At 44.6% G+C, this 25,657-nt stretch overlaps 1 long non-coding RNA gene across 3 annotated transcripts in view; it reads left to right on the forward strand.

Moving 5' to 3' along the window:
- The window catches only part of LOC103887104, a 35,491-nt gene extending 19,754 nt beyond the window's left edge, over positions 1 to 15,737 (forward strand). Inside the window, exons 4-5 of one of the 3 annotated variants that reach the window (XR_002523973.2) lie at positions 1,753 to 5,106; positions 5,807 to 7,405. This is a non-coding gene — a long non-coding RNA (uncharacterized LOC103887104). Of the gene's footprint in view, positions 1 to 1,752; positions 7,406 to 15,240 lie in introns of those variants that run through there. The other 2 variants (XR_651053.4, XR_002523972.1) reach the window with 2 other exon arrangements.
- Positions 15,738 to 25,657: the final 9,920 nt, after the last annotated feature.

Below are 25,657 nucleotides of genomic sequence, written 5' to 3' on the forward strand. Positions count from 1 at the left end.
AAATCTCATAAACAGTGTGATAGTCTCTTAGAAGTTAACCTCCTTTTGGAGTAAAGCATTGGCATGGTTCTAGCACAAGGTAACTTCAGGACAAAGGTGAAGTTCATTTTCAGTGTGTGCCCACCCTCTATTTCTATCCCCCCTTTCACTTTCTGTGGTGTTTTGTCTTGCAAAGTTTTATCTTCCTCTTCACCATCTAACAACAAATGCTTTTGGATTTGCCAAAAAGGCCAATTCATACTCTAGTGTAAATGACTGATAGACTCTAATGTGCTTCTCCAAAATTATTGTCTTAACATGAAGTGTCCTGATTAGTCTGGGGAATTCAGGAGGGCAGAAACCACATGCTCTACATGTCAATATCTTCCTTGACCCTGGTTCTCTACAACTCTAAGTGCAGCAGACATTGGCCAGCCCTACTTATCAAGTCTCCCAGGAAATGCAGTCAGGAGTGTGAGGGTTAGACCCATTGAGCGGAATGCTGAGAACCTTGGAGACATATTGGGAAGAGAGGGGAAGATGTGCTACCAGCATTTAATAACAATGGTTGAATTTAAAATACGAAATCAGAATCCTGGTCAACTTACACTGGCACTCCAAGGCTACGGAGCCCTCAGATGCCACATGACCCAACCTCAAAGGAGAGCTGCGGTTTCAGAGTCAGGGTGACAGCAGCCAATGATTTAGAAAGCAGAGCTCAGCATGGGACCCATGGCAGGAGGCTGCTTGGAGTCTGTAAATGACGCCATTGTTTGAGGTTACATGCAATCAAAGAAGGAAAAAAATCAGGGGTAGGCTTTGGGCGGGGGGAGCAGGGAAAAAAGAAAAACAAGCCACTTAAAATTTTAGGGACAACTTCTCTTGCCAAAATCTTTTTTTTTTTTTTTTTTTTTTTTCAAATAAAAAAAAAAATCCCGATCTGAAGCCAATGAAGCAAACAGGAAAGCAGCGTCTGGGCCTGCTCTGAGGGCAGATGGCAGGCTCTTGGGTTTCAGAATGAGTTGATCATTGCGTAAACAAGGTGGCCTCTGGGCGGGGGCAGCCCGTTCTGTAAGAGCTCTTCCCCCACGGGCACTTGGGCCCTTTAGTGTCCACATTCTTCAAGCCTGGCAGTGCCCTGCCCTGGAGCCCCTTCAAGTTCAGTGTTGCTTGGCAACTTACGATGTGCTATTACGACCGTGTCTGTTATTCCCCATGGTGATCCTGTGAAGGTCATATGGATTAGTAGATCCATCTTATGGAAAGGAGTACCCTGGGTTTCAGAAAGGTGGCCTTGCTGGCTCAAGGTCAGGTGGACAGGAAATGGCGGAGCCAAGCTCAGGACACAGGCCTCTGTTTTGCCATTTAGCTAGGCAAGTGCAACAAGAAGGAAGGGGGAGGCATGCCTGACCCTGGGGAGGGCTGAGAGCCTTAACCATAACATCACCTTGGGGTTTGTTGAGTGTCCTTGAGTGCTAACAAGCACAGGCTCTGGAGCAAAAGAGCATGATCCAGATCCTCCTAGCAGCATGACCTTGGGAAAGTTTCTGAGATTTCTGAGCCTTGGTTTCCTCATCTGTGAAATGGGGATAGTAGTAGGACCTGCCTTATAAAGATGCAGTGGGAATTCAATGAGCTAAAGCCTATGAAATGTTTAGAGCCACTTCAGGCACACCCTGAGTGTTAGCTCTTATTGCAATATCCTCTCATGTAAACTCATTTAGGGTTTTATATTTATGCTGAGAGGGATTTATCTTTGTTTTTATTTTACAGATGATGAAACAAGGCACAGAGAGGTTATTTTTCCCAAATCCAGTAAAGAAGCAGAGCTGGAGGGTGAACCAGGGCTACCGATGCCAATTGTGGATTGCTCCAGACATGGCTATGCCATATTGGTTCTGTATGCCAAAATTCCTGGACTTTCTTGCTATTGTTGACCCCCAGGTGTCTTGTTAGATGCTGCCTGGGACCGACACTGAGCAGAATCATGACACGAGTGTCGGTGTCCCTAGGCTTCCCTTTTTGCCCAATTTTCCTTTATTGGTGGAGGCTCCAACCTGCCCTGCAAGGTGCTGGGTGCCCTTCTGCATCTGACTTATTCTTCTGCTCTGATTTATGTGAACTTATTTCCAAGATGTGGTAATTAATCACCGCCTCAGCAAGGGGGATCTGGGGGGCTGACAAAGCACTAGAGCCCCCATAGGATTCCACAAGCATTGGGATGATCAATATTCCCCATTGATAGATTTATTCTGGATTCCCTGTATACTTACTGGCTACTCGTTCTGAGTGCTCCTGCTGTGCCAGCTGCTGGGGAGACAATGGTGAGTCCAAGCAGACATAGCCCAGGGGCTCCTAGCGTTTGGAGTCCAGCAGGGAAGTCTGATAGTAATCAGAGTCACAGTCATGAATGTGCAGCTACACACTGAGATAAGTTATCTGAAGGAAACAAATCCAGCTTTGGGGAGACTGAGTAATAAAGAAAAAATGATCTCAACTTGGGAGTCAGGGAAGGCTTCCTCAAGCCACTCAAAAGTGATGTTTGAGTTGCTATCTGAAAGGCAGTGAGAGCGAGCTAGTGAAGTGAGGATGGAAGAGCATTCCAGGCAATGGAAACAGTGAGTGCAAAGGCCCCACGGAGGAACTGACATTTTAGTTGGGTGAGCATGCAGAAGACAAGGGGGAAGGACACGTGGGATGGGGTTAGAGGGGCCAGGGGTCATTTTAGGAGAACGGGGTTCAATGATAGGGGAGCAGGGAATCTGCTAGAGAATTTTAATTTGAGGGGGTAGGGAGGAGGTATTCATATTATTTAGTTTATATTTGTAAAAGATCCCTCTGGCTGTTGAGTTGAGACTGGATTGGAAGAAGGTTAGAGTGGTGGCAAAGAGACAAGTCAGAAGGCTATAGATGTGGGCCAGGCAAGAGCTGCCAATACCTGGGACCAAGGTAGAGGTGGCGGTGCTGGACATAGATGGATTTGTGAGCTCTTCAGGAGATAAATAGACTGTTTCCTGTTCCAGGTACTTAGGAACTGGAGATACAAAGATGAATAGCATCTAGAAACCCATCTTCAAGGGGCTTACAGTCTAAAAAGAGGAGGCACACGTGTAACAGATACATATGTACAAATACAACTGGCCATGATGGATGATTGTAGAAATGGCCACAATATTTTGGTCTGTGCTGTACCCACACCCTTTACAATGTGACTTCCTAGCTCTTCCATCAAGAGACTGGGGCTATTTCTCTATCCCTTGGATGAGGCCTGGTTTTATGATGTACTTCTGTTGATAAAATTTGGTAGAAGTGATGTATGTCGGTTTTGAGCCCAGGCCTCAGTTGACTTTGTGTGCTTCTACCATGTCTACAAACCTTGCAGAGTTTCTAGGAGAACAAATCCAGGCAAGCCTTCTTGATGATGAGAGACACATGGCCCAGTCATCTCTGTCCCTCTACCTGAGAGCAGGCCAAATACCAGATATGCAAAATAAACATCTTAGACTAGTTAACCCTGGGTATCTGGCCACCTGACTGCAGATGCATGAGTGAGCTCAATCAAGATCAGCCATGCCTGGCCCCAGTAAGCAGATGAATTCAGCCAGCCCATAGATTTGTAAGCAACAATAAATGCTTATTGCTCCAAGCAGGGATTGCCAAACTACAGCCTATGGGCTGACTAGCCACCTATTTTTGTATAAAAAATTTTATTAGAACTTAGTCATGTCATTTATTTATGCATTGTCCATGACTCCCTTTGAGTTACAAAGGCAGACCTGAGTAGTTGCAACAGATATTCTGTAATCTGCAGAGCCTAAAATACTACCTTTTAAGAAAATGTTTGCTTGCCCCTGGTTTAAAGGTATTCAGTTGTGGAGCAGCTTGTTACACAGTGCTAGCCGACTGATGCATAGGTCCTGGAATAAAGGGCAGGTGAGGGCACAAAGGAAGGATTTGTTGGCTGTCCACTGACTATGACATGCGTTGGGAGAGGCTCTGTAGAGGAAGTGATGCTAAATGTGTCTTAAGCCATGTGTAGACTTGGGCTCAGAGGGAAATGATGAGGAAATCAAAGGTCAGAATGATTGTGATCAGGCCAAGGTCATGTGGCAGGTCTCCTGATTCCTGTTCGGGGAGACTTTTTCCCTTGTCCCAGTGGACAATTTAACCTTTTGGATAAGAGAGAGGAGGACCCTGGGGCCAGACAGAGCTGGGTTCACATTCCAGCTCTACCGTTTCTGAGATAGATGATTTCACATTCCAGCTCTACCATTTCTGAGACAGATGATTTTGGGTAACTTACTTAGCTTCTCTGTACCTAAGCTTCCTCATTCATAAAGCGGGGAAAATGACATTGATCTCACAGAGTTGTTATGAAATTAAATGAGATGATGAGCAGAGGTTCTGGTATACCACTTTACAATGATAAAAGAATGCTGCAGAGATAAAGACAGCTTAGAAATACTTGCCATGAGGCTTTCTGTTTTAATCAGGGTGGGAGATTTCAGCTAAAGGAAGTTTTATCACCCTCCTTTGTTGATTGCTCTACTGCTGAATTTCCAGTGGGATGGATGGTTTTGGGCATCAGTCATATATACCCATGAACCCTATATCTCGTGGAGACCACCTGCTTCCCTTCTGGAATTATCTCACCCCGGAGACTTCCACCACCAACAGCTACTTGGGGCCCCCACTCTGGGCTGCTCTCTCTCTCTGTTTCACAACCCACTGCAAATGGTGGCAGAGCCTGTGGGCTGAGGAGATCTGGTCACTTTGTGCATATCTCTAAGTTCCTGTTTCTCTGGGCTGAGACTGAGCCCATCCACATGCCCATTTAATGATGAGGAAAAATGGAAGGTTTTGAGCTGGATTTAAGAAAGGGCTCCTCTGAGCACCTATGATGTGCCAGGCCCTGTTCTGGGCTCTGGGAATTAGGGATGAGCCAGCCATGTTTCTCTTTCTTCACAGAACTCAGAGTTTGCTGCAGGAGGTGCACCTGCAAATGGATGTTTTCAACACAAGATGGAGAGTGTAGCAGCAGAGCGAACCCAGGGCTCCAGGGAAGCACAGCTTAGCTTTGGGCTCAGGAAATGACGTTCAGGATGAGTTTGAGCCGAGTCTTCTAGCGTAAGTAGGAGTCTGCCAGATAAAGACAGAGGGGAAAAGGCATCCCAGATGGAGGAAGCAGCATGAGCAAAGGTGGGGTGAGGAAACAGCTCAGCCTGTGCATTGTGTGCCAGGAGCTTGGTGTTGCTGCGCAGGGAGTCTGAGTCAAGGGAAAGGTAAAGCCAGCAGAGTAAGCAGGAGTGTAGACCACATCGTCATCCAAAGGATTGAAGCACAGAGGGACCTGGCAGATGGGAGGCAGAGTAGATGCAGGGTGTAAGAGATTTCAGTGACCCTGGCCATGAGTCACCATAACAGGTGATGGTTTCTGCTTTCTTGGCCTCCAGGAAGGCAGAGTTTAAAGAAGTTTCCAGCATTAATATGGGTCTGTTCAATTCTGAAGCCCACTAAGGTTTCACCATCGGGTTACATTCTATTTCTTACCAAACCTAACAGAAGATTTTATCATGTTGCTTCATAACGTATGGTGGGACACAGAGGTGGTTGATAAACCATATTGAGTGCATGAGTAGGGGATGGGGGAGAGGAAGAGGAGATGGGGACATCCTATCCTGTGCTGCATGACTCCAAGAGGTGATAGTCAGGGTCTAGGGAGAGCATGTGTGGTTTGTGTGTATGTGTGAGGGTCTAGGGATAAGGCCAGTGATGGGCTCAGAGGAGAAGTTTGGTAAGCATTTGGAAATCCTTTCTACTCTTCCAGATGAATGAAGAAGTGAATCCAAACCTGGAAGTGGATATTTTTAAAAAAGTCCCATCATCATTTTGGGAGCTGAGATGTCCAAGTGTCACAAAAGAGAATTTCTCAATGAGGAACTGACTAGCAAGGGAGAAAAATACCCTTTAAAAACACTTCCTGCTAGAAGTCAAATGGGAGGCAAACAAGAGTTGCACCATCAATGCAGCATTCTTCTGGGTTCGTTCTCTGACTTTAGAAGAGGTTGGTTTCTACAAATGCAGCATTCTGCTCCCGGATCACCAGCTTCCCCAAACTCTAGCCACAGGAGTTGAAACTTTCAGTGGATCGGTTTGTGCAGGGCCTGTGCTGGCATCGAAGGGTTCCCTGATGATCAATCTGTAGGGAATGAGGAGGGAGGCAAGGGCTTCCCCAGTCATGCCAGAGGCAGAGTGACCCAGGACATAAGTCATGCACTCCATTCCTCTGCCTCCATGCGAACTTGTGGTGGCCATTCCAAACCAGTGGAAAGAAATTCCATTTTATTCTTAGTGATTTTTGCATGGGAGACAGCTGACGTTCAGATCTGGGCTCATAATCTTCCACTTGCGTCGATCCTGCAGGAAAAGCTGGCTTTGGCCAATGGCCATTAACCTCCCGCTGCCTGGCAGACCCTTTGCAAGGCTCAGGGATGAACAACAGGATGGCTGCGGGAATGGCCTTTGAGTTAGACCTCCCCCCACACCCTGGGGAGCCCTGGCTCTCCCCTCACCAGTTGTGTCACTTTGGGAAATCTATTCACCTTCCTCAGCCTCGGTTTCCATATCTGAAAAATAGGAGCCATGCTCACCTCATAGGGAGTAAGTGATACCATGATTGTAAAGTGCTCGAGGCATGCTCAGCGCACAGTAAGAGCTCCAGAGGAGTCTCCATGCATGCTGTGTTCATGACCACAGTAACTATATGACCAGACTGTGTTCACACAGGTGCATGCCAAAAATCTGATGACACGGTCCCTGTCAGCGTTCTCACAGTCTCTGGGGAGGTAAACATGAGGTGTTTTGGGAAAACAAGGAAGAGATTCCTAACTCACTTTCAGATGTGTGTGTGTGTTTGTGAGGATGTGTATGTGTTGAGTGGTGTGAGCATAAGTGTGTGAGTGGATGTGTGTGTTTGAGCATGGGTGTGTAAATATGTGTGTGACAGAGTTGAGTGTGGTGTATGTGAATGTGAGTACAGGTATCTGTGAAAGGCTGTGCATGTGTTGGGTGTGTGTATGCATATGTGTGTGTGAATGTAGGTGTCTACATGTTGGGTTGAGCATAAGTGAATAATATGTGCGTATGAGAGAGTTGAGTGTATGTGGTGTATGTGCGAGTGTGTGTGTATGTAAGCGTGTGTGAGTTAAGCATGTGTGGTTTGCGTGTATGTGTGAGGGAGAGTCGTGTGTGTGTATGAGAGTTAAGTGTGGGTGGCATAGGTGTCTGTGTGTGAGTGTGCAAGTGTGAGTTAGGTGTGAGGGTCTGCGTGTGAGAGTGTGTGTTTAAGAGCCGGGTGTGAGGGGCGCTTGTGAGTGTGCAAGTGTGTGTGAGGGTCAGGTGTGAGAGGGGGCTGAGTGTGAGGGGGGGTGAGGATGGAACAGTTTGCAGAGCGTGCACACTAGGAGACGTTAGGGGATGCCTGACAAGCATTTATTCATTCAGTCATTCAGCAAATACATATTTGGGGTCTAACTGTGCTGGGTTTTGCGCCATGCAGTGGGGACATCGCTGGTTCTTGCGCACCTTCTTTGCGGTTCTTCTCTGTGGCCCGCCTGGCTCCACTCCTAGCCCTGCTTGGAGCCCTGGAGGCTGACCCTGCCAGCTGCACCCCCAGGCTCCCTGTCACTGTCTTCTGGTTGAGTCCGGTCTGTAGAGGGCTCTGGCAGGAGACCAAAGGGCAAAGGGAGAGGGAGATTCGCATCTTGGGCAGCAGCTGGGCCCCTCCACAAGTGTGGTTCCTGCCCCTCTTTCGAGTCTCCGGTAACACCATCTCCTCCCCTTGCTCCTTCAGCTGAGTGAGGGGCCCCCACTTGCTAGTTCTGGGAGCCCCAGCATCCAGAATGGTTCTTTCATGACATGATCTTCATTTGCACAGTCTGGGGTGAATTCCTTTTTCTGCTGCATCCTTACGGACACACCTAGCAATGTGCTAGGTGGTTGTTCAATTAGGTTGTTGGTTGTTCAATTAGGCTTGAGTGTCTTTCTTGGGATGAATTCCCAGCCTCCTCTTTGTTTCCCTTCCCTTCCCTTCCCTTCCCTTCCCTTCCCTTCCCTTCCTTCCTTCCTTCCTTCCTTCCTTCCCTTCCTTCCTTCCTTCCCCTCCCTCCCTCCCTCCTTCCTTTCCTTCCCTCATTCCCTTCCTTCCTTCCCTCCCTTCCTTCCTTCCATTCCCCTCCCTCCCTCCCCCTCCTTTCTTTTCATGAATCCAGACTCTAAGTTCTTTAATTCCTGTTCTCTTCAGGTTGGGGCTCTGCTCTTTCAGTTTCAGATGCTCTTCACTTTTAAGGTCATTCATCTGCGTCCAGCTGTTGGCCTTCAGGACTGCTCACCGTGTGTCAGCAGCCCAGCAGTTCCTCCTTCAGAACTGCTCTGCCTCCCCCAGCCTCCTCCCACTTTCGTCAGCTGCTTTCTGCATCATCCCCTTGACACCCCCCCACCCACCGACTGCCAGAGGGCCAAAAGGAGTCTTCTAGTTCATTGTGTTATGCAGTAGATATGTGTAGAGCACCTGCTCTGTGCCTGGCCCTGCTCTGAACACTGAGGATCCAGCAGTGAGCATGGCCAGCAGTGGCCCTGCCTTCATGGAGCTTGTACTCTGTTGGGAAGAGAGAGATGATAAACAAAGAAATACATGATCCTAATAGATCAGGCGGTGGTGCACGCTTAGATGAAAAATGAAATAGGCAGCCGGGCACGGTAGCTCACGCCTGTGATCCCAGCACTTTGGGAGGCCGAGGTGGGGGGATCAGCTGAGGTCAGGAGTTCAAGACCAGCCTGGCCAACATGGTGAAACCCCATCTCTACTAAAAATACAAAAATTAGCCAGGTGTGGAGTGGGCACCTGTAATCCCAGCTACTCAGGAGGCTGAGGCAGGAGAATCGCTTGAACCCGGGAGGTGGAGGTTGCAGTGAGCCAAGATCATGCCACTGCACTCCAACCTGGGCAACAGAGTGAGACTCTGTCTCAAAAAAAGAAAAAGAAAAAAGAAACAGGTTAAGGAGATAAACAATGCTGGCGTGGGGTATGTGAGCTGTTTCATACAGAGTGGTCTTGGAGGACCTGTGGAGAAGGTGACATTTGAGCAGAGACTGGGAGAAGCGAGGGAGGGGCCCACAGATGTCTGAGAGAGAGTGCACCGGGCAGAGCAGGCCGCAGGTGCAGAGGCCTTGAGGTGGGAACCTGTGGGGGTATTGCAGGAAGAGTGACCAGAGGGAGGATGAGGGAGGCAGTGGCAGGTCATGAGATCCTGAAGGCACGGAACAGACCTTGTAAGGCCTCACAAGCATGGGGATCACTTTGGAATTTATTCTGAGTGAAATGGAGGCCTTTGCAGAAATAGAGAAGTAATAAAGATTTCAGGATCACTCTGTCTGTTGTATGGAGGAGGTAGCGGGTGGGCAAGAGCAGAAGCAGAAAACCAGAAAGGGACCGTCCCAAGGACAGGAAGACCTGCCACCCCTGCCAGCACCAGCATATCTGCAGCACAGCATGACATAATGCAGGGTCCACACGAAGTGTTGGTTGCTGTTCTCGTAATTGATAGCATTGTCATCACTCCAGCAATGTGTGAACTTGCGAAAGTTACTTTTTCTTTCCAAGGTTCAGGTTCTTCATCCATGAGATGAGGGTAATAATATCTACCTTTTAGGGCTGCAGTGGGGATTTATGCTGCTTAGGTATGTAATGCTCACAGAAAGTGAATACGATAACTATGATTCCCATTTTAGGGATGAGGAAACTGAGGCTCCACTTAACTGAGGCCATACCTTGCCCATCTGATTCTAAACATTCAGGCCTACCAGAAAGGAATGCCTCCAAATCTGGGGCTAACAGAGATGTTTCATGTCTGTGTTTTATGTTCCTTTGTGGCTAAGGTGAGCTCAAGATCCTTTTCTTCTAGTTCAGTAGATTCTAGGTTCTTACTCCCAGTGATCAAGGAAAGCCCAGAGTCCTACTTCTTTGACCACAACAAGCTCATAATTCTATCCTGTTGGCTCTGAAATCAGTTAATCACATCAAGAGGGACAGATTCGCCTTCACTGTGCTCTGTTCCTCACAGAGAGCATCGTGGAGATGAAAAGACACTATAATAATGGCGATTGATTCCGTAGTTTCTTGAGTCAGACACTATGCAAAGCACCTTATATATGCTATCCCATTTAATCCCCAGAGCAACCCTATGAGATTAATATCATGCTCATCTGCTTGCTACAGGTGAGGAAACGGAAGTTTAGAAAGGTTAAATAATTTGCCCAAGGTCATGTCCCTAGTGAAGGGCAGAACCAGGGTTTGAATCTAGGACTTGATAACTTAGGTGTGTGCTCCCTCCACGAATCTTCTGTTTATTCTTCTATTCCATGTCCAGCTTGGTCATGGAATATGCATGCATGGAATAATTAATTAATTAGATGACTAATTAATTTATTTGGCTGAATGAATGGCACTGACTTGGAACCATAGGGAGAACAGAATAGGTTAGCGAAAGAATGACTGATTGGAATCAGGTGAGTCTAGAAGGAGGCTGGGGCTTCTGGGCTTGCTATCAATGTGGTCCTAGGCAAAGTGTCTGGCAGGATGGAGACCCTCCCCAAAAGATGTCCACACCTGAACGCTTGGAACCTGTGAATGTGTCATCATATGTAGCAGAAAGGACTTTGCAGATGTAATTAAGGTTATGGATCTTGAAGTGAGAAGATTATCCTGATGGGCTCGACTGAATCACTGGAGTCCTTACAAGTGGAGACCCTCCCTGGCCGTGGTCAGAGGGAGAGATGTCAAGAGAAGAAGAGTCAGAGAGAAAGACTCACCTGGCCATTGTGGGCTTTGAAAATGGAGGGAGAGGAGCGTGGGCCATGGGGTACAGATGGTGTGGTTCCCTGGATCAGGGCTTCGAGTCAGCAATCACCAGCTTTGGGTCCTCTCGAGCTGTGTTCTGCCATTGTCACACCTCTCTAGCTGCACACCCAGGGAAAGGTTGCCCGCTTTTTCTTTGTGTCATCAAGGAAGGTTTTTGTTTTTTGTTTTTTGTTTTCTTTCACCTCTCACTTGCCATGTGACCTGAGCTAAATGACTTTTTCTGTTTGAGTCCCTTTTCCGTGTCAGCAAAATAAAGATGTGCTCTGGATAACCTCTCAGACATCCTTTAGCTCTAAGATTCTGTGGGTCCATGTGTTTCCAAGAAGAAAAACCAACCCCCAAACAAAAACAAAACTAAAAGCAAAAGGATTGACATCACTACCTTAGAAAAATAAGAGCTAACCTTTACTGGCTGGAAACCAGACCCTGTTCATTTAACAGCTCATTGAATCCCCTAAAAGGTAAGTGCTGCTCTTATTCCTGGGCACAGAGAGGTGAGGTGTCTGGCCTCAGTCACACAACATGAACGTGACATGGCTGGGCTTCACCCTCGGCAGTTGTCCTCCACAGACCATGCTAATAACCAAGAGCATTGGACCATTTCCATGTTCACTCCTCCATCCTTTGGGTTATCCTGAGTCATCAGCAAGGGCTGATCATGTCTTGCTTACACCCATCTTGTCTTGGCTTTAACTCTATTTTCCTAGTATCGTCAGGTCACACTTTTATGTTTCCTGGAAATCCAGAGCTGAGCTGGAAGAATATTCAGAGATGCTTAATACTCATGTCTTCATATTGTTGGATGATATGTGGGTCCCATATTCTAAGTGATTACAATCATAGCTGATGTTTGTTGAGTACTTATTATACACTGGGTCCATCCTTAGAACTTTATGTGTGTGATGGACAAAAAGATGGAAACAATAGCCACTGGGGACTACTGCAGGGGGTGGGGAGGGAGGGGAATGTGGATTGAAAAAACTGCCTATTGGGTACTATGCTCACTACCTGGGTGAAAGGGTCCATATCCCATACTTCAGTATCACACCGTATACCCATGTAACAAACCTGCACATGGACTCCCTGAATCTAAAATAAAATTTGAAGAAGTCCCAGTTGCCTAATGGATAAGGCATAGGCCTCCTAAAATAAAATTTGAAATTATGGAAAAAAAAAAAAAGAACTTGACGTGTGTTAACACTTTCACTTCTCACACCTGTCTGATGAGTTAGGCCTTCCTATCATCGCATTCTGCAGATGAGGAAATGGAAGCATGGAGCATGGCTGGATAATGTGCCCGTGTCACACAGAGAACGTGACGAGGCATTCCTGGGATTCAAACCCAGGCTGTCCGCCCACAGACACCAGGCTTCTCCACACTTCACTTTACTGTCTTTTTCAAGATAGCCTCTTCTGCATAGTAATTCTATGAAATGTTTTTAGAGACTCTGTAATGAAAGGGTTCCATGGTTGAATAAGTTTGTATAAGCAAGGTTAAATAAATAAAACTAAAGTTTCTCTACTCCTGGACTCTTTTTTTTTTTTTTTTTAAATTTGAGAGGGAGTCTCACTTTGTTGCCCAGGTTGGAGTGCAGTGGCATGATCTCAGCTCACTGCAAACTCCACCTCCCAGGTTCAAATGATTCTCTTGCCTCAGTCTCCCAGGTAGCTGGGACTGCAGGTGTGCACCACCACGTCTGGCTTATTTTTGTATTTTTGTATTTTTCTAGAGACAGGGTTTTGCCATGTTGGCCAGGCTGGTCTTGAACTCCTGACCTCAAGTGATCTGCACACCTCGGCCTCCCAAAATGCTGGGATTCCAGGCATGAGCCACTGTGCCCGGCCTCCTGGATTCTTGAAGAGCCAGATGGTTATCAGGATCTTCATGAGCAGGATGGAGCAGGCACATGCGTTGAGCTCATTTGACCATGGGGACTCTATTTGTGGTGGATCATCTCAGGGCACATGTTTTGTGAAAATTGGCTGTAGAGGCATTCTAGGTGGGAAGATTTTTAGAGGAAGGAGTCATAGCTCCAGTTTCTGTTTAGTTCTCACTCCTCCATTCCAATTGTCCTCCAAATATCCCATCATTGCCCCACTAATGACTGTGCTGGCCCTGCTGTGCACCTGGCAGGCATTCAGGGAATAACAAGCTTATGTACTGAGTTTCCAGAAAGTACAGTGCACTTTCAGTGTACCCAATTGGTAATTTGCCATTTAGAGAATTCTTCCTAAAGTAGATGATTTCTGTTAAAGCAAATCACTATTCCTAACTGATTTATACTTTTGGTAAATCAAAATTTTCATGAAATAGGCTTTTAAAGCAAGCCACATTTGGATTTTCTCCTATGGACAGGAAGAAAAAGTTGGATGGGTACAGAAGGACAGAACAGGGCGTGGAAACCATAGGATAAAAGCTGTGGGTTTTCCCCAAAAGTTGCTCAAAGGAATAATGTGACTTCTGCTTTTCTTCTCCTCTGGGTGGCAATTGGGGAATCCAGCAGCCTGTTGAGAAGACAGAACTAGTTAAGTTGTGGGGAGGTGCAGTCTAATTGTTAAATCTTTAAAAGCCTTGGTTGTCTAACCTGCTGGTTTTCCTGCTTACAGCCCCTGCAGATATATTCTCAGCCTACTTTAACTCTGGCATGCAAGGTTTTTCTCCTTGCTGAGTATCATTTGCTTAATTTCCATATTCAATTCTACTCTGTCCATGATTACCACGCACCTACTATGGTCTTGCTTTGAGTCAGGCACTGTGGCTTTAGTAATCCTTATAATTCACACATTAATTCATTCATAAGGTCCTGGAGATACCGAGATGAGTGAAGCATGATCTCTGCTTTGGAGGAGAATTCAATGGAATAGACACGAATAAGCCAAATAGAGAGTCGATCTGAACTTGTGGCAGAATTTAATGGTCAACAGGGATGGAGAAACACAGAGGTTTGAGAGATCATAACCATGTGCTGGGATAGTTTGGTCTGGAAAGTTTTCTTGATGGAAGGGGCAACTGAGGCGGGCTTTGAAAGATGAGTAAGATGTAGTTATACAGAGAAGTTGGTAGAAAAGACCTGGTAGAAGAAACTTCCTGAGCAAGGAGAAGGACTTGAGGATGTCTAGAGGGTATTATTAGTTTGTCGGTGGCAAAGTGGCACTAGATCTAAGTTCTCTGGCTTTTTCTATGACAACTGGTGACCTTTCCTATGTTAGATCCTCTCCTAACGTCTGACAGTAATGGAAATCTTTAGGTGTAGAGTTTCTAAACAGCCTAGGTAAGTCATTTAACTTTTGGTAACTCATTTTTTTTTTTTTTTTAAATCAGCAGAAGGGGGACAAAGTACTTAATTTATGAGGTTAAGGTAAGAATTATAAGTGAATGATGTATATAAAGCTTTAGAACAATGGATGACACCTAATAATTGACCATTAAATGTTAGCTATTATTATCATTACTACTACTATTCTGGAATACAGGAGGATTTCAGCAAACAGTTGGCCATGAGAACTCTAAGGGTAGGCACACTTAATTATTTCTGCATCTTAATTATTGCCAGATTGTGAGCTGGTAGCTTTCAATAGACCCCCATGCTATTGGGCCAACTCTCTATCTTCATGTGTATCCTGTGTGAGTTCCTCTCGGGTAAAGAATATTTGACCCCTGTTTAGAAAGATTGCCTTTCACAATCTCCCAGTTCTCTAGATGGGACTTGCTGAGCTGACAGAATGTACAGGGAAGAACTAACTATTTTTAGGGTGAACTAGAAAGATTAGAACTTTGTTCTCTTCTCAAATAGCAAACCTCCAACCTGTGGAAATCCAGAGAAGAGTTATTGAAGAATCAGAGGTAGGGAGGTGTTTGTTGTACTTTTGTTTATTTTTATTTTATTATTAGTTTTTTGAGACGGAGTCTCACTCTGTTGCCCAGGCTGGAGCGCAGTGGCATGATCTCGGTTCGCTGAAACCTCAGCTGCCCTGGGTTCAAGAGATTCTCCTGCCTCAGCCTTCCAAATAGCTGGGATTAGAGGCACCTGCCACTGTGCCCAGCTAATTTTCGTGTTTTTAGTAGAGACAGGGTTTCACCATGTTGGCCAGGCTTGTCTTGAACTCCTGACCTCATGATCCACCCTCCTCAGCCCCCCAAAGTGCTGGGATTACAGGCATGAGCCACTGCGCTCGGGCTGTTGCACTCTTACTGCTTAAAATTCTCGCATAAAAATAATAACAGATCCCTGGTGATGGAGCATCTTCTCTCTGTCAGGCCCTAGGTACATGCTTTACACATACACTATTGTTCCATGCTTACAGCAACCTCATGAGATTGGTTTTATTCTTCTATTTTGCAGATAAGAAAATTGAGGCATGGAAACAAAGAATGTTGTCCACAGCCACACCGAGAGGACAAAGTAGAGCTGGAATTCCAACCCTGGTCTGTCCAGCTTCAAGACCCAATCTCTCTATGAGGATGAAAATAATGAAACAAATCAAAACAGATGAAACAACCTTGGCCTACAGGCTAAAGAATGCACCCCACTTACTCAAGTCATAGTGAAGATGTGGAACACATCATTTTGCTGGTACAGAGGCAGATTCACAGATGAGAATGTCAGGGATTCTGTCTCAGAGGTGCTCATGTCCTTATGAGGGAGGTGTAAGGACTACCTTGTTTTTCATCTGCCCATCTTCTTCATTTCATATTGGGATCTCCCCTTCCCAGTTCGCATGCCAGCTGGAAGGTTTGCCAGTCCAAATCCCAGCACTCCTCTGGCCAAGGGGTGAATGCTTGACTCATATTGGAAAATCAGACTATTGGAAAGTAAATGATGCCCCCCTAATCTGAAAATGGCTACAGTTGATTAACCTGGCTAGCAGCACCCTGAAGATAGCTGCCCATTTGTTCCTGCCATCTGGCCTTTCAGCTTTCCTTCTTTCTGAAAGCTTCCTTGTGGCAGCTACTGTAAGTTGGTTCACTCAGCACCCATTCCATTTCCCATCAAGCTGTGATTTCTCTACTCTGGAACGTGGAAGGCTCAAAGCTCACTTTCCCAGACGTCCTTGCAGCTAGGAGTGGCCATGATACTTGACCAGTGAGATGCAAGTGTAAGTCTGCTGGGGCTGTCTATCCCCTTTCTCCTTCCTATTGGAATGTGGACCTGATGATTGTAGCTGTGGCAGATACCTTATGAGCATGAGGGAAAGCTTAAGAGAATTGCAGGCACCAACCTGACACTGCTTAGTGACATCAGGCAGGCACAGACTTCCCCTTGGGCTCCTTGCTGAAGAACTCCATAGTGGTTTCTGTTACTTGTGGCCAAACTCACCTCTTCACTGATACATGATCTGCACGCTTTCTTTGCACTTTTATAAACAGGGTGTGTGCTTGAGGTAGGCAGAGTTTCTGTTTGCATCTAAGAAACCTTAATTGACATAAGGAAAGGAAAGTAATATTATGATGAAACAAAGTCAACCACAACACCATCCAGAATAAAATATATTCTGGCAGGAGGATGGTCACAATACAAGTTCATGTAGACGTAGTCTGTCACATTTTTAAGTTTCCTCACAATGTTTTCCTTTGACTGTCCCAGATATCCTATAAAGTAAGAATTATTTTTATCCCCATCTTAAAGGTTAAAAAAATCTCAGAGTTTAAGTACTGTGGAAATTATTAGGTTGGTGCAAAAGCAATTGTGGTTTTTGCCATTTCTTTCAATTACTTTAATGGCAAAAACCACAATTGCTTTTATACCAACCTAATAAGAGAATAAAGTGATTAATTAAAACTGTGAGAGTTTCATGAAATGGGTGGTTTTAAGCTGAGTTTTGAAGGATGAACAGGCTTTTGAGAAAGGCAGTAGGTGGTGGACAGAACATTCTAGCTGAAGCAAGAGCTGCTAATGCTGGAAGGCTGGGTGAGTTTGGAAAGTGTGGCTGGTGCTCAGGTCTGGGGCCTAGAGAACTTGGGAAGCACATGAGGGTAGGAGGTTTGGAATAGTTGGCAGGGGCCAGATCATGAAGGGTCAGTACCCTGGCAGCCTCTTTGGATTGCAGAGAACAGAGGCATCCAGGTGAGCTCGAGTAATGAGGTCATTGTGAAGATGCATATGGGAACAAAGGAGGTTCTAGAATTAGGGCAAAGATTCTTGGGAACTGGGACTACACCACAACCAACACCACAGAGTGAATGAAAACCTCAGAACAGTCAGACCTTATAGAGGTTGGAATGTACTCTGGCAACATGAATCTGTTCAGAATCAAACCTAGTTCCAGTAATTGACTTATACTGTCTTCCTCTCAGTAGCAAAAACTCATTGGTTCCTACTCTAAAGGTCGGCTATTAACATGAAACCCTTTTGTATTCGATTCTCTGTGTATATCCTCAGCTCACATCCTCCAGAGTGTGTATTAGGATGAAATCAGCTCTGCTGTGATAACAGATAACTCTAAAACCATCAGGGCTTTACATCATTACACAAAGTGCCACCTGAACATGTGTCCTCAAAGTTCCCCATGGCAAGAGAAGATAGGGACACAGGAAGCACACAAGTCCTTAATATTTTTAATTCTTATCTTTGCATTCCATTCATCAGAAGTAGCTACATGGCGCTACCTAATTGCAAAGGAGCTGGGAAAGAGGAAATCACACAGAGTATTTGATAATCGTGAACACTCCCTGCTACGAATCTGAGGGATCTCGCTGGTCACCCTCATCTCTACTCGGCAATGTGCTCTTGACAGGGACACCTCATTGGCCCCTTTCCAGGAATGCATTGGCTTGGCTGCCCTTTAGTCAGATGTCCCCTCCTGGTCCAATGAGCTGTAGCCTGGAAAGAAGAGGTCACGGTCTCTGTGACGTAGGCAGGACAATTTCCATTTGAGGACTTTAATGATTTAATGGAATCACTTCACTATATTATGTGAAGACTGGGAGTTTATGTTGAGGCACTGGGGAGCCATTGAGGGTGTTGGCAGGGCAGTGAGAGGCATGGTTGGATTTACGTTTCTCACAGGTCACTCTGAGGCTGGCCTCAGCATAGTGGGTTGGAGGTAGAGAGACTAGTTGTAATGCTGCTGTTATTGTCCAAGGAAGACACTAGACAGACATGGAATTGAGGTAAAAGGCTGAAAGCAAAGACCTTGCAGAATTGAAGCAGGCAGGAAGTCATATGCCAGAATAATATACAGAGTATCTCACACTTGATTGTCATCAGAAGTGAATGAGACCCTGTCTATAGAGAACGTAGCACACAGACTCAGCATCTGCTATTATGCCCTACTCAAAATGTTTGATACAGGACCTCTCAGCCTCTGCTGGAATACTTCCAGGGATGGGAAGCTTACCACTGTTTCAGCAGTCTGTATATTGTGGACATAGTTAATACTTTGAAAATGCCTTCTTAGATTAATCTCAATTCTTCCCTCCTCCTCCTTTTATCCTTTCTTTCTCCACCCATCATCCTTTTCTCTAGGAAAAGGACATCTCCTAAGGAAGGGAGACAAATCCTTTTGGCTCCCTCAGATTTTCTCCTCCTCCTCCTCCTTCCAGCTTCCCAAGAAATCCCAGAATAGAACTTCCACTCAAGGTCCCATATTGGCCTTGTCTCTAGGGACATTCTGATTTTCCTTTATCAAGATGGGAGCATCCTAGGCTTTCCAGGGAGCAGAGCCTGGACCTCTGAGAGGCCACAGACCACGGAATCAGTAGAAGTTATTGGTCATTAAAATGCTTTCCTGGATATTCTTATAACAGGAAAAGATTATGGTGAGATAATGGGAAATCGCTTAAGCCAGGAGAAGGAGGGTCTTGGGGACTAGTAGGTATGATGTTCAGCTAACTGGGCCCTTATGCTGGCAGTTCTAGGCCTCAAAGTCATCCCAGTGGTCAAAGCCTTCTTGATCACTGAAATCAGGTGTCTCCAGTTAGTGTTCATGTTTTAATCTGAATACAAAGCCCAGTTCCACTTTGCTCTGTTTATGTCTTTAGTGCTTATTTATTGAGTGCCCACTAGGATCCAGGCAGTGAGAACTCTGACGAACCTGGGAGGCAGAGGTTGCAGTGAGCCAAGATCGCACCACTGTACTCCAGCCTAGGGAACGAGAGCAAAACTCCATCTCAAAAAAAAAAAAAAAAAAGGTGATAATTTAAAAAAACAGTAATATGTGGGCCAAACATTTTATATAGATTATTTTATTTAATCTTACCAGTGATCCTATGAGAAACTTTTCTATTCCCATTTTGCAAATGGGAAATTGAGGTTTAGAAAGGTCAAGTAAAATGCCCGCGATGACACAGCTAGGAGCTAGAATTCATGTCCTCACTTGAAAATACTTTTTGCTTTGCTTCCCCATTACACACACATACACATACACATGCACGTGTACACATGCATACACATACTCTGGGAGACCAGAGGGGAAGCAGCACCTAACCAGTCCAGGATTGCAGGGATCACTTCCTGCAGAAGTGATATTGGAGCTGAGTCCTCAGGAAGTGTGCAAGCTTACCAGATAGAGGGGAGGAAGAGCCTTCCAGGCAGATGGAAGGACATGGACAGCATGCCAGGTGAGAGGGTGTGCAGTGGATCTGGGGAATCTCTAAGTTGTTTATGGTTGACATGTGACTTGACTGGAGCGAAGGATGGGAGATGAAGATTAGCAGGTGGACAAAGCTGGGCCAGGATGGGGGAAGACAGGCATAGTCACTGTGACCTTTGTGATGGCTGGAGGAGGTGACCTGACAAATACGCATTCTCTGTAAAACAGGAGTAGCCTTCAGGCCACATTGTTTCCATCTGCTCGCTCCTCCCTGCAAGCCCTAGGCTAAGTGAGAAAGTGCCTCCTGAAGCTCTTATTGTCAAAAGGATGGAGTTCCTGAAAGAATGGAAGATGTGCGTTCACTCTTAGCTTTGTAACTTGTTATTTGAGGGAATCTTGGGCTGGCCTCGTCTCTAAATTTCAGTTTTCTTGTCTATAAAGTGGGGTTATTAATACCAATGTCATCACAAAGTTGTAATAGGGAATAAATCAAATAACATAAAAACATACACATGCTTCATAACTATTTTGTGTTTAACTCTTTGTTCTGGTTACCCATTGCTGCATAAAAAAGACCCCAGAACTTAATTGTGTAAAACAACTTTTGTTTTGCTTCCGAGTCTACGATTTGGGCAGAGCTTGGCAGGGAACTGCTCATCTCTGCTCTACTCACTTTCAGCTGTGGCAGCTTAAAGGCAGAAGCTGGAGTCATCCGAAAGCTTTTTATTCCTAGGCCTAGTAGTTGCTGCTGGCTGTTAGCTAGGACCTTAGCTGAGACTGTAGAACATCTCACCTGGCCTCTTCATGTGGCTCCCTGAACAACAGGGTTGTTGCTCCCAGTAGGAACCTGAGAGAGCACCAGGTAGAAGCAGTAAGATAACCTAGCTCCAGAAATTAGATAGTGTTGCTTCTACTTCATTGTATTTACTAAAAATGAGTCACCAAGCCTGGACCACATTCAAGAGGAGGAGAATTATACTCTATCGTTTGATGAGACAAGTTCCACTGGCTGAGCTAAGGTCACACTGCTGGAGCTGGGGAATGGGTTAATGGCTCAGAAGAAGCTCTTCCACCCCATCTGTATCTGGCTAACTTGCATACTTTCTGAGGACTCAGCTCTGATGTCACTTTGCAGGAAGTGCTTCCTGCATCCTAGGCTGGTTAGATACTCCCCCCATCAAAAGATGGAAATTTGTTTTAAAACCATGTTTTAAAACCAACACACCTTTTGCAGCAAGTTGCTATCATGTGGCAGGCAATGAGTCAGCTGGGGGTGGATATGAGCAGTAGGGAAGATGAAGTAAAGTCTCATTCCTATTTTTGCACTGATTTTAATGAGATTGACAACACTTATATGGCTGATATCTCAGCTGAAACACTCAGATGAAATTGCTTTATGGCATAAACAGGTAAGCTATTATATTGTATTTCACAGAGGGGCACTGTCAGAACAGTATCAGTTGGTTGAAAGTAATACAAGCTTAGTTCATCCTTAACAAAACACTAGCAAAACTGAATTGAACAGCACATTAAAAAGATAGTTCACCATGATCAGGTAGGATTCATCTCAGGGATGCAAGGATGGTTCAACATATGCAAATCAACAAACGTGATATATCCGGTCAACAGAATCAAGGACAAAAACCATATCATTTCAGTAGACACAGAAGGAGCATTTGATAAAATTCAATATCTCTTTATGATTAAAAACTTTCAAAAAACTAGGCATAGAAGGTATATCCTTAACACAATAAAGACCATATATAACAAATCACAGCAAACATCATACTGAATGGGGAAAAGTTGAAAGATTTTTCTTTAAAATCTAGAACAATACAAGGATGCCCATTTTCAACATTTTTATTCAAACTAGTGTTAAAGGTGCTAGCCACGGCAATAAGACAAGATAAAGGGTACCCAAATATGAAAGGAGTAAGTCCAATTGTCTCTGTTTGCAGGTAATGTGATCTTATTGAAAATTCCAAAGTCTTAACTGAAATCTCTTAGAACTAATATATGAACTCAGTAAAGTTGTGGTGTACAAAATCAACATGCAAAAATCAGTAGTGTTTCTATAGACCAATAGCAAACTAGCTAACAAAGAAATCAACACAACAATCCTATCTACAAAAGCTACAAAAAATACATAGGAGTAAATTTATCCAAAAAGGTGAAAGATCTTTACAGTAAAAACCATAAAACATTGATGAAAGAAGTTGAAGAGGATACAAATAAATGGAAAGACATTCTGTGTTCATGGATTGGAAGAACTGACATTATTACAATGTTCATACTACATAATGAGATCTACAATTTAATGCAATCTCAATCAAAATACCAATGTCATTTTTCATAAAATAGAAAGAAATCCTAAAATTTTTATGGAACTGTAGAAGACTCAGAATAGCTAAAGCAATCTTGAGCAAGAAAAACAAAACTAGAGGCATCACACTACCTGACTTCAAAATATGTATACTACAAAACTATAGTAATCTGAACAGCATAATGTTGGCATTAAAATAGGCACAGACCAGTGGGACAAAAGAGAGAACCCAGAAACAAATCCACTCACTTATAGCCAACTGATTTGCTACAAAGATGCTAAGAGTACACATTGGGGGAAAGGACAGTCTCTTCAATAAATGGTGCTGGGAAAACTGGATATTCACATGCAGAAGAATGAAACCAGTCCCCTATCTCTTACCATATACAAAAATCAACTCAAAATGAATTAAAGACTTAAATATAACATCCAAAACTCTAAAACCACTAGAAGAAAACATAGAGAAAATCCTTCATGGCATAGGTCTGGGCAAACATTTTTTTGGATAAGAACCCAAAAGCACAGGCAATAAAAGCAAAAATAGAAAATGGGATTATATCAAACTAGGAAGCTTCTGTACAACAAAGGAAATAATCAACAGAGTAAAGAGACAATCTACACAATTTGAGAAAAATATTTGCAAACTACTATGCATCTGACAAGCGGTTAATATCCAGAATGTCTAAGAAACTCAAACAACTCAATAACAAAAAACAAATAATCTGATTAAAAAATGGGCAAAAGACTTGAATAGACATTATCAAAAGAAGACATACAAATGGCCAACAGGTATATGAAAAAATGCTCAACATCACTAATCATTAGGGAAATGCAAATCAAAACCGCAATGAGATATTGCCTCACTCCAATTAGAATGACTATTATCAAAAAGACAAAAAATAACCAATGATGCCATGAATGTGGAGAAAAGGGAACCCTTGTCCGTTGAAGGTGGGAATGTAAATTGGTACGGCCATTATGGAAAACAATGTGGAGGTTCCTCAAAAGATTAAAAATAGAACTACCACGTGATCCAGCAATCCCACTACTGCGTATTTATTCAAAGGAAATGAAATCAGTATGTCAAAGAGATACTTGCATTCCCATGTTTACTGCAGGACTATTTTCAACTTAGATATGGAATCAACCTAAGTGCCTATCAATGGACGAGTGGATAAAAAAAAGTGGTATATATACACAATGAAATACTATTTAGCTATAAAGAAGAAGGAAATCCTGTAATTTGTGACAACATGGATTAACCTGGAGGACATTATGTTAAGTGAAAAAACAGGCACAGAAAGACATACCACATGATTTCACTCATTTCTGGAATATAAAAAAAGCTGATCTCATATAAGTACACAGTAGAATAGTGGTTACCTGAAACTGGGAAGGATAAGGGGTGAAGGGAATGGGGAGAGATTGGTCAGGGGGTACAAAATTACAGATAGGAGGAATACGTTCTGGTGTTCTATTGCATAAAAGGGTCACTATAGATAATAATATGATATTGTATATTTCAAAATAATTAGAATAGAGCATTTTGAATATTCTCCCTGCAAAGAAATGATAAGTGTTTGAAGTAACGGATAAGTTAAATGCCTTGATTTGATCATTACACATGTTTACAAGTATTAAAACATCACAGTCACCCATAAATTTTTACAATATTGTGTCAATTGAAAATAAAATAAAACCTAAAGAAAGCCTGGTTCAAACTAACTTATATAATGAAGTGACTTCACTGGCTTATGTAAATAAAAGTCTAGAGTGTGTGCTTTAGGCAGCGCTTGGTTCAGCCACATAAAGATGCTTCTGATGAACTGTTTTGTTTTGTTTTTTTTTTCTATTTCTTTCTCTTTGCCTTCCATGGTTGCGAGACAGCTTCTGGAAGCTCCTTGGTTATGTGTCCCTTCATTCCTAGCCAGATAAAAACAGATGATTTTTCTCTTTTGTTTCTGGCAAACATCCTGAAATTCACTCTGATTGGACCAGTTTAGATGACATGACTACTCGTGGACCAATCACTGTCTGAGACTAGGTGGAACTCAATGATTAACTTAGCCAAGGCCACACTCCTGGAGCTGAATAGGGGTGGATTAGCTTTCCCTGAACCTCGTGATGGAAATTAGCAGCAAGGGAGAACAGAGGAAGGTCCTGAGGAGCTACTCATCATTACCCACTTCATGTCTTCCTTCATCATCTTTTTCATCTCCCCTGCCCACTATGCATGTTTTAATAACGAAGAATGTTAAGCTGGGCTTTGGGCTGGGCATGTGAAAGCTTGTTCTTTGTTCTGTTCGAGAAAAACTCTACTGCCAGGCATGGTGGCTCACGCCTGTAATCCCAACACTTTGGGAGACCAAGGCAGGAGGATCACTTGAGTCCAGGAATTTGAGAACAGCCTGGGCAACATGGTGAAACCCTGTCTCTACAAAAAATACAAAAATTATCTGGCCATGCTGGTGCATGCCTGTGATCCCAGCTACTAGAGAAGCTGAGGTGGGAGGATCGCTTGAGCTGGGGGAGCTGAGGCTTCAGTGAGCCATGATGGTGCCACTGCATTCCAGCCTGGGCGATAGAGTGAGTCCCTGTCCTCCTCCCCCAAAAAAGAAAACCTCCAAAGAATTGTTCCTTTGGGGGCCCTGCCTCTTCCCTCTGAGACTCTGGCCTCTAGGAGGCTGAGGCTGGAGATAAACCTCACAGAAGCAGATCATCAACTGGAAGGGACTTAAGGTCACATTGTCCTGGTGTGAAAACTGAGGCTGAGAGAGAATCCCTGGGCCACAGAGTCACAGAGCCTCCCTTTCCTCTGATACTGTCATGCCCTAAACTAAGAACTAAAGTGCATGCATGCACACATGCACTAACAGCCCTGACTAGAAACTTCTCCTCTGTAGTACTTAGTTTTCCTCTCTGTAAGATGAAGTGACTTCTTTGGCCCTAGGTTCTGCAGTGAAGCAAGAGTGAATTAGCTAAATACAAGCCCAGCTCTCCTAGGAATTGTGGTGCACCTGCAGGAAAGCGTGGTGGGTGTGTGCATTTTGAACAAGCTTCCTAGGTAGCACTGAATCCCAGCCTCACATCACTTTAAACCATCACATGAGGTCCCTTCCACTCCTGCCTCCAGACCTCTGAGCTTAGCCTCGTCTATTAGTCTGTTTTCACACTGCTAATAAAGACATACCCAAGACTGGGCAATTTACAAGAGAAAGAGGTTTAATTGGACTTAGATTTCTGGGGGAGCCTAAAAATCATGGTGGAAGGCAAGGAAGAGCAAGTCACATCTTACATGGATGACTGCAGGGAAAGAGAGAACTTTTACAGGGAAATGCCTCTTTTTAAAATGACCAGGTCTCAGGGGATTTATTCACTATCACAAGAACAACAAGGGAAAGACTGCTCCCATGATTCAATTACCTTCTACCACGTCCCTCCCACAACATGTGGGAATTCAAGAGGAGATTTGGGCGGGGACACAGCAAAACCATATCACCTTGGCTGCAGGACTAAGAGAAAGGAAAAGGCAGGGGTTGTCCTGAGGGAACTGCCCTGGGTGACTCTCCCGCAGAAGGAAGGAAAGAGACTTTGGTGTACTGGCCAGAGCCCAGTACGCCTGGCCAGGACTTTGCAAGGGTGCTTCTGGCTGAGCCTGAATATTCTGATGCCCTGGGCAATGTCGTCATGCAGTGAGGCCACATGCCGGCCAGAAGCCCTTTGGCTGACCAGTGCCATCTGTGAGGCAAGGAGCACTGCATCCCTCCCCCACCACCCCCCACAGCACTCAGGTTACTGAGTGTTTCTAGAAGGAAAGGGTTTTAGGAGGAAGGTCAGACTTGGAGTCGAGACCCCCAGATTCCAGTCCAGATGCAGCTACCTATGGGCGAAATGGTCCTAGCAAC

The sequence above is a fragment of the Papio anubis genome, chromosome 8, assembly GCF_008728515.1.
Source record: "Papio anubis isolate 15944 chromosome 8, Panubis1.0, whole genome shotgun sequence".
NCBI classification, from domain to species: Eukaryota; Metazoa; Chordata; class Mammalia; order Primates; family Cercopithecidae; genus Papio; species Papio anubis.